The sequence below is a fragment of the Lampetra fluviatilis genome, chromosome 61 (assembly GCF_964198595.1).
Source record: "Lampetra fluviatilis chromosome 61, kcLamFluv1.1, whole genome shotgun sequence".
Taxonomy (NCBI): domain Eukaryota; kingdom Metazoa; phylum Chordata; class Hyperoartia; order Petromyzontiformes; family Petromyzontidae; genus Lampetra; species Lampetra fluviatilis.
The window spans coordinates 4,201,862-4,216,695 of NC_136335.1; the positions used below are offsets into that span (position 1 = coordinate 4,201,862).

At 55.9% G+C, this 14,834-nt stretch overlaps 1 pseudogene; it reads right to left on the bottom strand.

The window, feature by feature from the left end:
* Positions 1–2,662: 2,662 nt before the first annotated feature.
* Positions 2,663–4,972, bottom strand: LOC144951177 (THO complex subunit 7 homolog; annotated as a pseudogene).
* Positions 4,973–14,834: the final 9,862 nt, after the last annotated feature.

Consider the following 14,834-nt stretch of genomic DNA (forward strand, 5'->3'; position numbering starts at 1 on the left):
CCTCCCCTCCCTCACCTCCCTCACCTCCCTCCCCTCCTTCCCTCCCCTCCCTCACCTCCCTCCCCTCCCTCCCTCACCTCCCTCCCCTCCCTCCCCTCCCTCACCTCCCTCCCCTCCCTCCCCTCCCTCACCTCCCTCACCTCCCTCCCCTCCTTCCCTCCCCTCCCTCACCTCCCTCCCCTCCCTCACCTCCCTCACCTCCCTCACCTCCCTCCCCTCCCTCCCTCTCCTCCCTCCCCTCCCTCCCCTCCCTCCCCTCCTTCCCTCCCCTCCCTCACCTCCCTCCCCTCCCTCACCTCCCTCACCTCCCTCCCCTCCCTCCCTCTACTCCCTCCCCTCCCTCCCCTCCCTCACCTCCCTCCCCTCCCTCACCTCCCTCACCTCCCTCCCCTCCCTCCCTCTACTCCCTCCCCTCCCTCCCCTCCCTCCCCTCCCTCACCTCCCTCCCCTCCCTCACCTCCCTCACCTCCCTCCCCTCCCTCCCTCTACTCCCTCCCCTCCCTCCCCTTCTTCCCTCTCCTCCCTCCCCTCCCTCTCCTCCCTCCCCTCCATCCCTCACCTCCCTCACCTCCCTCCCCTCCCTCCCCTCCTTCCCTCTCCTCCCTCCCCTCCCTCCCCTCCCTCACCTCCCTCCCCTCCCTCACCTCCCTCCCCTCCCTCCCTCACCTCCCTCACCTCCCTCCCCTCCCTCCCTCTACTCCCTCCCCTCCCTCCCCTCCTTCCCTCTCCTCCCTCCCCTCCCTCCCCTCCCTCCCCTCCCTCCCCTCCTTCCCTCCCCTCCCTCCCCTCCCTCCCCTCCTTCCCTCTCCTCCCTCACCTCCCTCCCCTCCCTCTCCTCCCTCTCCTCCCTCTCCTCCCTCCCCTCCTTCCCTCCCCTCCCTCCCTCCCCTCCCTCCCCTCCTTCCCTCTCCTCCCTCACCTCCCTCCCCTCCCTCCCTCTCCTCCCTCCCCTCCCTCCCCTCCCTCCCCTCCTTCCCTCCCCTCTCTCCCCTCCCTCCCCTCCTTCCCTCTCCTCCCTCACCTCCCTCCCTCTCCTCCCCTCCCTCCCCTCCCTCCCCTCCTTCCCTCCCCTCCCTCCCCTCCCTCCCCTCCTTCCCTCTCCTCCCTCTCCTCCCTCTCCTCCCTCTCCTCCCCTCCCTCCCCTCCCTCTCCTCCCTCCCCTCCCCTCCCTCTCCTCCCTCCCCTCCCTCTCCTCCCACCCCTCCCTTCCACCCCTCCCTCCCCTCCCTCCCCTCCCTCACCTCCCTCCCTCACCTCCCTCACCTCCCTCCCCTCCCTCCCTCTCCTCCCTCCCCTCCCTCCCCTCCCTCCCCTCCTTCCCTCCCCTCCCTCACCTCCCTCCCCTCCCTCACCTCCCTCACCTCCCTCACCTCCCTCACCTCCCTCCCCTCCCTCCCTCTCCTCTCTCCCCTCCCTCCCCTCCCTCCCCTCCTTCCCTCCCCTCCCTCACCTCCCTCCCCTCCCTCACCTCCCTCACCTCCCTCCCCTCCCTCCCTCTACTCCCTCCCCTCCCTCCCCTCCCTCCCCTCCCTCACCTCCCTCCCCTCCCTCACCTCCCTCACCTCCCTCACCTCCCTCCCCTCCCTCCCTCTACTCCCTCCCCTCCCTCCCCTCCCTCCCCTCCCTCACCTCCCTCCCCTCCCTCACCTCCCTCACCTCCCTCCCCTCCCTCCCTCTACTCCCTCCCCTCCCTCCCCTTCTTCCCTCTCCTCCCTCCCCTCCCTCTCCTCCCTCCCCTCCATCCCTCACCTCCCTCACCTCCCTCCCCTCCCTCCCCTCCTTCCCTCTCCTCCCTCCCCTCCCTCCCCTCCCTCACCTCCCTCCCCTCCCTCACCTCCCTCCCCTCCCTCCCTCACCTCCCTCACCTCCCTCCCCTCCCTCCCTCTACTCCCTCCCCTCCCTCCCCTCCTTCCCTCTCCTCCCTCCCCTCCCTCCCCTCCCTCCCCTCCCTCCCCTCCTTCCCTCCCCTCCCTCCCCTCCCTCCCCTCCTTCCCTCTCCTCCCTCACCTCCCTCCCCTCCCTCTCCTCCCTCTCCTCCCTCTCCTCCCTCCCCTCCTTCCCTCCCCTCCCTCCCTCCCCTCCCTCCCCTCCTTCCCTCTCCTCCCTCACCTCCCTCCCCTCCCTCCCTCTCCTCCCTCCCCTCCCTCCCCTCCCTCCCCTCCTTCCCTCCCCTCTCTCCCCTCCCTCCCCTCCTTCCCTCTCCTCCCTCACCTCCCTCCCTCTCCTCCTCTCCCTCCCCTCCCTCCCCTCCTTCCCTCCCCTCCCTCCCCTCCCTCCCCTCCTTCCCTCTCCTCCCTCTCCTCTCTCTCCTCCCTCTCCTCCCCTCCCTCCCCTCCCTCTCCTCCCTCCCCTCCCCTCCCTCTCCTCCCTCCCCTCCCTCTCCTCCCACCCCTCCCTTCCACCCCTCCCTCCCCTCCCTCCCCTCCCTCACCTCCCTCCTCTCCCCCTCCTCCCTCTCCTCCCTCTCCTCCCTCCCTCCCCTCCTTCCTTTTTTGTTTGTTCTGAAACTTTATTTGAGCTTTAATGACAGTTACAGACAATGGCACACACTTTTCAATACTTAATAAAACATACATTTCATGAAATTACGGCAACACAAATTACGCACAATGAGCCAAGTACATTAATAAACGTGAAATAAGCATAACACGCTGAACGAGGTCTAATTCCTGTTCACCTCCATCAAAGTATCATCTTCAGCCTCTGCAACTTTTCCATCATCCTCCAGCATCTCTTGAAGCTCATGAATGGTGCTTAGAAGCACGTGGCAACTGGTTCTTCCGCAGCTCCAACTTGTTCTCAACACTCTCTTTGGCTTGTAACAGATTCTGGAGATCTTTGTCCAGCTCTTCAAGTTGCTTCAGTGTTTTGCTTCTGTAATAAGAGCCTATGTCCGGCTCACGTGGTGATTGGCTCTGCCGGTCCCGCTTTACAGCCAATGGGGAGAGAGCCTGGGAGCATGGCCTCGGCGTGATCGAGGGGTGCCAGCTAGAGTGATTGGTTCTGCTGCTTTTGGCCTCAGCCAATGGGAAGACAAGTCAGGGGCGTGGTCCCGGGAGTTGATGGGGAATCTAGAAGATTCGGCGCAGGCTACCAAGGATTGGCTGGAGCTTACCACGTGACCCAGGCGTTAAATAAGGGGAGAGATGAACGACACGTGGTCAGACGAGGAACGAAGGAAGAGAGGGGCCACGCGCGAGCGGGGCTCCGAGTGCCACGTGACGGTGCATCTCTTGTGGTCTGTCTGCCCACTTCCCGTTGCCTGCCAGCAGCGGGGAGTGCTTGTGAACTGGAATAAATAAAAGGACCGATTCCACAAGTCGTCTCCAAGAGTATTGTTACACTTCTGTAATGTGAGGATATATCCGGGTTGCTGATGGATCACATCTCGTTACGATGATTGGCTCTGCCGGTCCTGGCCCATAGCCAATGGGGGGAAGCCTAAGGGGCGTGGCCCTGACGTCACGGGAAGGTGACAGCTGTAAGTAGATGATTGGTTCTGCTGGCTTTAGCCACAGCCAATGGGGGGACGAATCAGGGGCGTGGTCCCGGGGGCGTACGATGGAGTCTAGAAGATTCCATAGAGGTTAACCAGGATTGTGACCCGGGTATTAAAAAAAGGGTGGAGACGAACAACACGTGGTCAGATCTGGAACGAACGGAGGGTGAGGCCACGCTGGAGCGGGGTCCAGGCTGCCACGTGGTCCAGGCTGCCACGTGGTCCAGGCTGCTACGTGGTCCAGGCTGCCACGTGGTCCAGGCTGCCACGTGGTCCAGGCTGCCACGTGGTCCAGGCTGCCACGTGGCCGCGCGTGTCTCTCTCTCTCTATCCCTCTCACGCTGTCTGTTAGCAAGACAAATAAAGACCGGATTCCAGAAGTCACTTTCACGACCTTTATTACACTTCTATCGGGGTGCTGCTCAAATACTTTGGCCAAAGCATCATACTCTTGACGATTCTTGCGTATCCGTTTGGCTTGAAGGATCTCCTGCTTGCACTGTGTTGATACTTTCATGGCCAGCTGCAATGCTGTCCCCGATATGTTTGTAGATCTTCCCGTAGTTGTTCATCTCTCGCAGGATCATGTTGTGCACCAGAACGGGTTTTCCCATAGAGAACTCGCAATGCGCCAGGGCTCCAACCTATTCGCTGGTACTCGCTGTAGCTGTCGGTAAAGGTCAGGCACGTAGCAAAATTGAAGCGTGGAAATGACAATGGTTCCATGTCACAACGCAGACTTGTAGGATGTGGCCAGGGTGGTTAGTGGAGGAATCGCGCACCGCTTTATGAATTCAGCCAAACAGAATTCGATGCCTGGCTGAAACTAAAATCAGCGGTAATATCTCAACACGCCTTCTTTCACCAAACCCGCATTGACCAGCGTGGAGCGTGGCCAAACAACTCATATCAGCGTGGCCTGATATTTGAGATGAGCATTGCTCTTGACTTTAAGTAATGTAAACTAATTCTAGATTTGAAGCTTTCGTGACTGCAAGGATTCATACTCTTAGTTCTTCCGGTAAAGTCACGTAGGTAAAAAATGAAATTAATACAAATAAAACAATAAAATCACGACGTTTCGGAGGCAACACAAGTCTCCGTCATCAGGTGGGACCGTCACAGCCAGATTTGCTGCATCAAGTGAGGCAAGGATTCAAGATCTTGTGTTGCCTCCGAAACGTCGTGATTTTTATTGTTTTATTTTTATTAATTTCATTTTTTAAGAGTATAATGTAAACTAATACCACAATGCCTTCTGAAGAACACAATGGAAGCGTGTGTGATTTGGCAGCCACAGGCTCCGTGTACCGCGCGGCATCGCCTCTCCTCCTGCGAGAGCGAGTCATTGCTGCACCTCTTGATGAAGCTCATAAGCAGGGAATTGATGCGGCCATCGTCTCCGCCTCCATCTCCGTCAATCAGTAGCCGCTTGCGGATCACCTCGTAGTCCGTGCCTGCCACGCTACCCATCCTAACCCCTCTCTCCTCCTTTCTTCCGCATACTTTTCATCCCCTACCTCCACCCCCTCCACCCCCTCCCCACCTCCACCACCTCCACCCCCTCCCCACCTCCACCACCTCCACCCCCTCCTGCCCCAGTCACTCGCTCACCTGCGGTGGCAGGCAGTCGCCCCCTGATCAGTCTAATGTAGTGTAGTAGAAGCACTCTGATGTAGTGTAGTAGAACCACACTGATGTAGTAGAACCACGCTGATGTAGTGTAGTAGAACCACACTGATGTAGTAGAACCACTCTGATGTAGTGTAGTAGAACCACACTGATGTAGTGTAGTAGAACCACTCTGATGTAGTGTAGTAGCACCACTCTGATGTAGTGTAGTAGCACCACTCTGATGTAGTGTAGTAGAACCACTCTGATGTAGTGTAGTAGAACCACACTGATGTAGTGTAGTAGAACCACTCTGATGTAGTGTAGTAGAACCACTCTGATGTAGTGTAGTAGCACCACTCTGATGTAGTGTAGTAGCACCACTCTGATGTAGTGTAGTAGAACCACACTGATGTAGTGTAGTAGAACCACACTGATGTAGTGTAGTAGAACCACACTGATGTAGTGTAGTAGAACCACTCTGATGTAGTGTAGTAGAACCACTCTGATGTAGTGTAGTAGCACCACTCTGATGTAGTGTAGTAGCACCACTCTGATGTAGTGTAGTAGAACCACTCTGATGTAGTGTAGTAGAACCACTCTGATGTAGTGTAGTAGAACCACTCTGATGTAGTGTAGTAGAACCACACTGATGTAGTGTAGTAGAACCACTCTGATGTAGTGTAGTAGAACCACTCTGATGTAGTGTAGTAGAACCACTCTGATGTAGTGTAGTAGAACCACACTGATGTAGTAGAACCACACTGATGTAGTAGAACCACTCTGATGTAGTGTAGTAGAACCACACTGATGTAGTGTAGTAGAACCACTCTGATGTAGTGTAGTAGAACCACACTGATGTAGTAGAACCACACTGATGTAGTAGAACCACTCTGATGTAGTGTAGTAGAACCACACTGATGTAGTGTAGTAGAACCACTCTGATGTAGTGTAGTAGAACCACTCTGATGTAGTAGAACCACTCTGATGTAGTGTAGTAGAACCACTCTGATGTAGTGTAGTAGAACCACGCTGATGTAGTGTAGTAGAACCACTCTGATGTAGTGTAGTAGAACCACACTGATGTAGTGTAGTAGAACCACGCTGATGTAGTGTAGTAGAACCACGCTGATGTAGTGTAGTAGAACCACTCTGATGTAGTGTAGTAGAACCACACTGATGTAGTAGAACCACTCTGATGTAGTAGAACCACTCTGATGTAGTAAAACCACACTGATGTAGTGTAGTTGAATCACTCTGATGTAGTGTAGTTGAACCACTCTGATGTAGTAGAACCACTCTGATGTAGTAGAATCACTCTGATGTAGTGTAGTAGAACCACTCTGATGTAGTGTAGTAGAACCACACTGATGTAGTAGAACCACTCTGATGTAGTGTAGTAGAACCACGCTGATGTAGTGTAGTAGAACCACACTGATGTAGTGTAGTAGAACCACACTGATGTAGTGTAGTAGAACCACGCTGATGTAGTGTAGTAGAACCACACTGATGCAGTGTAGTAGAACCACACTGATGCAGTGTAGTAGAACCACACTGATGCAGTGTAGTAGAACCACACTGCTCTGACCACCAACACCACCACCACTACGCTGTGTTCAACCACCACCAATACGAAGAGCCGCCATTCGCCACTAAGTGACGGTGACGTCACCACGGCACCTGTGCCAGGCTAGGTGCACTTTGAGGCTGTCACGTGAAGTGTCGAAGGTTTGCTGCTGACAGGAGGAGGTCTCGGAACAGACCCAGCAGGTGCCACGGGTCGGCTGACTGAATTTTAGCTGCCCGGAGCTCCGCTCGTTGTTGTGAGCGTCGCTCCTCCGCCCTCCGTTGTTGTTGGAGGGCGACTGCCTCCAACTGCCCAGTAGCGTCCTTCACGAGCCTCCTCCAAAGAGGCCGATCTTGACACCGCTGGTACCAGTCATCGGCAAGTCCACTCAGCTCCACGTCCTCCTGTACCACATCACTCCATCTCTTCTCTAGCCTGTGCCGCGCCCGTTTAGCCCCCTCTATGCGACCAAACCGAAGCTGTTTAGGCATGCGGTGGCTGGGCATGCGGGTTACATCACCCAGCCAACGCAGCCTTGCCTGCCGGAGGAGCTCGCCGATGGGAATGTGTCCAGATCTTGCAAGGATTTGTGAGCTCCTCACACAATCCAGCCTGGTTAAACCCAGGATGGATCGTAGGCAGGCCAGCCTGAATGTTTATAACCGGCTCAGATGTTCCATTAGAGGGGTCCACGTTTCACAAGCATAGAGAAGGGAGGGCGATGTTCCATTAGAGGGGTCCACGTTTCACAAGCGTAGAGAAGGGAGGGCATGACTGTGGCCGAGGCGACCCGAAGCTTCGTGTGGAGTGACAGACCAGGTAGCTTCCGCACAGCGTTACGCAGTCGATAATGCCGCCCGACTGATTTGGAGTGAGACCTCTGCTGTCAAACGGGAGCCGGTCATAAGCACACCGCCCAGGTATGGGAAACTTTCCACTCTCTCCTCAACTGATCCATCACCAATGGGGAGCTGAGGGGGTGGAGTGTGTGATGACACAAAGTGCCCAGGCAGGTGCTTAGTTTTGGTGGGGTTGATGGTAAGGCCCCACACTTCTTAGTGGCACGCTCCAGGTTCAGCAGCAGCGCCTCGAACTCCTCCTCTGACCCGCATACCTGTTTCTGGGGGTTAGAGATCGGATTACAGTTCTGTCCCTTAAGGAGAGTGATTGGCGAGGCGATGAAAGTAACTTTTTTTGATGGAATTAAATAGTGATGTGTGATTGCGGGCTACTGAGGCAGATTCCATCTCCTCAGCAACCCGCGGCCACCACCCATCCTTGCAGCGCCACACGGCTCTCCGAACCTCCGAGCGAAGGCTGCGGTGAGCCTTCTCATTCTCCGATGTTGAATGTTGTAGAGAATGATAGTGGGCCTGTCGTTTCTTGCAACTCCTCCTTCAGCCAGGGTCTCTGGGGAGGTCTGGACCGCATACCCAATGCACCACCGCCACCACCATCACCACGCTGTGTTAAGCCATCACCACAATGCAGGTCGCAACGACACACTCACTCCCCAACTCATTCCCCCACTCACTCACTCCCCAACTCATTCCCCCACTCACTCATTCCCTCACTCACTCACTCCCCAACTCATTCCCCTACACACTCACTCCCCAACTCATTCCCCCACTCACTCACTCCCCAACTCATTCCCCCACTCACTCATTTCCTCACTCACTCACCCACTCATTCCCTCACTCACTCACTCATTCCCTCACTCACATACTCACTCCCCAACTCATTCCCCCACTCACTCACCACGCAGCAGGTCACCATGCAACAGGTCATCACGCAGCAGGTCATCACGCGACAGGTCACCACGCAACAGGTCATCACGCAACAGGTCATCACGCAACAGGTCATCACGCAACAGGTCACCATGCAACAGGTCATCACGCAACAGGTCATCACGCAACAGGTCACCATGCAACAGGTCATCACGCAGCAGGTCACCACGCAACAGGTCATCACGCAACAGGTCATCACGCAACAGGTCATCACGCAACAGGTCATCACGCAACAGGTCACCACGCAACAGGTCATCACGCGACAGGTCACCACGCAACAGGTCATCACGCAACAGGTCATCACGCAACAGGTCATCACGCAACAGGTCACCATGCAACAGGTCATCACGCAGCAGGTCACCACGCAACAGGTCATCACGCAACAGGTCACCACGCAACAGGTCATCACGCAACAGGTCATCACGCAACAGGTCATCACGCAACAGGTCACCACGCAACAGGTCATCACGCAACAGGTCACCACGCAACAGGTCATCACGCAGCAGGTCACCACGCAACAGGTCACCACGCAACAGGTCATCACGCAACAGGTCATCACGCAACAGGTCACCACGCAACAGGTCATCACGCAACAGGTCATCACGCAACAGGTCATCACGCAACAGGTCACCATGCAACAGGTCATCACGCAACAGGTCATCACGCAACAGGTCATCACGCAACAGGTCATCACGCAACAGGTCACCATGCAACAGGTCATCACGCAACAGGTCATCACGCAACAGGTCATCACGCAGCAGGTCATCACGCAACAGGTCACCATGCAACAGGTCATCACGCAACAGGTCACCACGCAACAGGTCACCATGCAACAGGTCACCACGCAACAGGTCATCACGCAACAGGTCACCACGCAACAGGTCATCACGCAACAGGTCACCATGCAACAGGTCATCACGCAACAGGTCATCACGCAACAGGTCACCATGCAACAGGTCATCACGCAGCAGGTCATCACGCAACAGGTCACCATGCAACAGGTCATCACGCAACAGGTCACCATGCAACAGGTCATCACGCAACAGGTCATCACGCAACAGGTCATCACGCAACAGGTCACCATGCAACAGGTCATCACGCAACAGGTCACCATGCAACAGGTCATCACGCAACAAGTCATCACGCAGCAGGTCATCACGCAACAGGTCATCACGCAACAGGTCATCACGCAACAGGTCACCATGCAACAGGTCATCACGCAACAGGTCATCATGCAACAGGTCACCATGCAACAGGTCACTATGCAACAGGTCATCACGCAACAGGTCATCACGCAACAGGTCACCACGCAACAGGTCATCACGCAACAGGTCACCATGCAACAGGTCATCACGCAACAGGTCATCACGCAACAGGTCATCACGCAGCAGGTCATCACGCAACAGGTCACCATGCAACAGGTCATCACGCAACAGGTCATCACGCAGCAGGTCATCACGCAACAGGTCACCATGCAACAGGTCATCACGCAACAGGTCACCACGCAACAGGTCATCACGCAACAGGTCATCACGCAACAGGTCATCACGCAACAGGTCATCACGCAACAGGTCATCACGCAACAGGTCACCACGCAACAGGTCATCACGCAACAGGTCATCACGCAACAGGTCATCACGCAACAGGTCACCACGCAACAGGTCATCACGCAACAGGTCATCACGCAACAGGTCATCACGCAACAGGTCACCACGCAACAGGTCACCACGCAACAGGTCATCACGCAACAGGTCACCATGCAACAGGTCATCACGCAGCAGGTCATCACGCAACAGGTCACCATGCAACAGGTCACCACGCAACAGGTCATCACGCAACAGGTCACCATGCAACAGGTCATCACGCAGCAGGTCATCACGCAACAGGTCACCATGCAACAGGTCATCACGCAACAGGTCACCATGCAACAGGTCATCACGCAGCAGGTCATCACGCAACAGGTCACCATGCAACAGGTCACCACGCAACAGGTCATCACGCAACAGGTCACCATGCAACAGGTCACCACGCAACAGGTCATCACGCAACAGGTCACCATGCAACAGGTCACCACGCAACAGGTCATCACGCAACAGGTCATCACGCAACAGGTCATCACGCAGCAGGTCATCACGCAACAGGTCACCATGCAACAGGTCACCACGCAACAGGTCACCACGCAGCAGGTCATCACGCAACAGGTCACCATGCAGCAGGTCATCACGCAACAGGTCACCATGCAACAGGTCATCACGCAACAGGTCACCACGCAACAGGTCATCACGCAACAGGTCACCACGCAGCAGGTCATCACGCAACAGGTCACCATGCAGCAGGTCATCATGCAACAGGTCATCACGCAGCAGGTCATCACGCAACAGGTCACCATGCAACAGGTCATCACGCAACAGGTCATCACGCAGCAGGTCATCACGCAACAGGTCATCACGCAGCAGGTCATCACGCAACAGGTCACCATGCAACAGGTCATCACGCAACAGGTCATCACGCAGCAGGTCATCACGCAACAGGTCATCACGCAACAGGTCACCATGCAACAGGTCACCATGCAACAGGTCATCACGCAACAGGTCATCACGCAACAGGTCATCACGCAACAGGTCACCACGCAGCAGGTCATCACGCAACAGGTCACCATGCAACAGGTCATCACGCAACAGGTCATCACGCAACAGGTCATCACGCAGCAGGTCATCACGCAACAGGTCATCACGCAACAGGTCATCACGCAACAGGTCACCACGCAGCAGGTCATCACGCAACAGGTCATCACGCAACAGGTCACCATGCAACAGGTCATCACGCAACAGGTCATCACGCAACAGGTCACCACGCAGCAGGTCATCACGCAACAGGTCACCATGCAACAGGTCATCACGCAACAGGTCATCACGCAACAGGTCATCACGCAGCAGGTCATCACGCAACAGGTCACCATGCAGCAGGTCATCACGCAACAGGTCACCACGCAACAGGTCACCACGCAACAGGTCATCACGCAACAGGTCACCATGCAGCAGGTCATCACGCAACAGGTCATCACGCAACAGGTCATCACGCAACAGGTCACCATGCAACAGGTCATCACGCAGCAGGTCATCACGCAACAGGTCACCATGCAGCAGGTCATCACGCAACAGGTCATCACGCAACAGGTCATCACGCAACAGGTCACCATGCAGCAGGTCATCACGCAACAGGTCATCACGCAGCAGGTCATCACGCAACAGGTCACCATGCAACAGGTCATCACGCAACAGGTCATCACGCAACAGGTCACCATGCAACAGGTCATCACGCAACAGGTCATCACGCAACAGGTCACCATGCAACAGGTCATCACGCAACAGGTCACCATGCAGCAGGTCATCACGCAACAGGTCATCACGCAACAGGTCATCACGCAGCAGGTCATCACGCAACAGGTCACCACGCAACAGGTCACCACGCAACAGGTCACCACGCAACAGGTCATCACGCAACAGGTCATCACGCAACAGGTCATCACGCAACAGGTCATCACGCAACAGGTCATCACGCAACAGGTCACCATGCAGCAGGTCATCACGCAACAGGTCATCACGCAACAGGTCATCACGCAGCAGGTCATCACGCAACAGGTCACCACGCAACAGGTCACCACGCAACAGGTCATCACGCAACAGGTCACCATGCAACAGGTCATCACGCAACAGGTCATCACGCAACAGGTCACCACGCAACAGGTCATCACGCAGCAGGTCACCACGCAGCAGGTCATCACGCAGCAGGTCACCATGCAACAGGTCATCACGCAACAGGTCACCACGCAACAGGTCATCACGCAACAGGTCATCACGCAACAGGTCACCATGCAACAGGTCATCACGCAACAGGTCACCATGCAACAGGTCATCACGCAACAGGTCATCACGCAACAGGTCATCACGCAACAGGTCATCACGCAACAGGTCACCATGCAGCAGGTCATCACGCAACAGGTCATCACGCAACAGGTCATCACGCAGCAGGTCATCACGCAACAGGTCACCACGCAACAGGTCACCACGCAACAGGTCATCACGCAACAGGTCACCATGCAACAGGTCATCACGCAACAGGTCATCACGCAACAGGTCACCACGCAACAGGTCATCACGCAGCAGGTCACCACGCAGCAGGTCATCACGCAGCAGGTCACCATGCAACAGGTCATCACGCAACAGGTCACCACGCAACAGGTCATCACGCAACAGGTCATCACGCAACAGGTCATCACGCAACAGGTCACCATGCAACAGGTCATCACGCAACAGGTCATCACGCAACAGGTCATCACGCAACAGGTCACCATGCAACAGGTCACCACGCAACAGGTCATCACGCAGCAGGTCATCACGCAACAGGTCACCATGCAACAGGTCATCACGCAGCAGGTCATCACGCAACAGGTCACCACGCAACAGGTCATCACGCAACAGGTCATCACGCAACAGGTCACCATGCAACAGGTCATCACGCAACAGGTCATCACGCAACAGGTCACCATGCAACAGGTCACCATGCAACAGGTCATCACGCAACAGGTCATCACGCAACAGGTCACCACGCAACAGGTCATCACGCAGCAGGTCATCACGCAACAGGTCACCACGCAGCAGGTCATCACGCAACAGGTCATCACGCAACAGGTCACCACGCAACAGGTCATCACGCAGCAGGTCATCACGCAACAGGTCATCACGCAACAGGTCATCACGCAGCAGGTCATCACGCAACAGGTCACCATGCAACAGGTCATCATGCAACAGGTCACCACGCAACAGGTCATCACGCAACAGGTCATCACGCAGCAGGTCATCACGCAACAGGTCACCATGCAACAGGTCATCACGCAACAGGTCATCACGCAACAGGTCATCATGCAACAGGTCATCATGCAACAGGTCACCACGCAACAGGTCATCATGCAACAGGTCATCACGCAACAGGTCATCACGCAACAGGTCATCACGCAACAGGTCATCACGCAGCAGGTCATCATGCAACAGGTCACCACGCAACAGGTCACCACGCAACAGGTCATCACGCAACAGGTCATCATGCAACAGGTCATCACGCAACAGGTCATCATGCAACAGGTCACCACGCAACAGGTCACCACGCAACAGGTCACCACGCAACAGGTCATCATGCAACAGGTCATCATGCAACAGGTCACCACGCAACAGGTCACCACGCAACAGGTCACCATGCAACAGGTCATCACGCAACAGGTCACCATGCAACAGGTCACCACGCAGCAGGTCATCATGCAACAGGTCACCACGCAACAGGTCACCACGCAACAGGTCATCACGCAACAGGTCATCATGCAACAGGTCATCACGCAACAGGTCATCATGCAACAGGTCATCACGCAACAGGTCATCATGCAACAGGTCACCACGCAACAGGTCATCATGCAACAGGTCATCATGCAACAGGTCACCACGCAACAGGTCATCACGCAACAGGTCACCATGCAACAGGTCACCACGCAACAGGTCATCACGCAACAGGTCATCACGCAACAGGTCATCACGCAACAGGTCACCACGCAACAGGTCACCACGCAACAGGTCACCACGCAGCAGGTCATCACGCAGCAGGTCATCATGCAACAGGTCACCACGCAACAGGTCATCACGCAACAGGTCATCACGCAACAGGTCACCACGCAACAGGTCATCACGCAACAGGTCACCATGCAACAGGTCACCACGCAACAGGTCATCACGCAACAGGTCACCACGCAACAGGTCACCACGCAACAGGTCACCACGCAACAGGTCATCACGCAACAGGTCATCACGCAACAGGTCAACACGCAACAGGTCATCACGCAACAGGTCACCACGCAACAGGTCATCATGCAACAGGTCACCACGCAACTGGTCATCATGCAACAGGTCATCACGCAACAGGTCAACACGCAACAGGTCATCACGCAACAGGTCACCACGCAACAGGTCATCATGCAACAGGTCATCATGCAACAGGTCACCACGCAACAGGTCATCACGCAACAGGTCACCACGCAACAGGTCATCACGCAACAGGTCATCACGCAACAGGTCATCACGCAACAGGTCATCACGCAACAGGTCACCACGCAACAGGTCACCACGCAACAGGTCACCACGCAACAGGTCATCACGCAACAGGTCACCATGCAACAGGTCACCACGCAACAGGTCATCACACAACAGGTCACCACGCAACAGGTCACCATGCAACAGGTCACCACGCAACAGGTCACCACGCAACAGGTCACCACGCAACAGGTCATCACGCAACAGGTCACCACGCAACAGGTCATCATGCAACA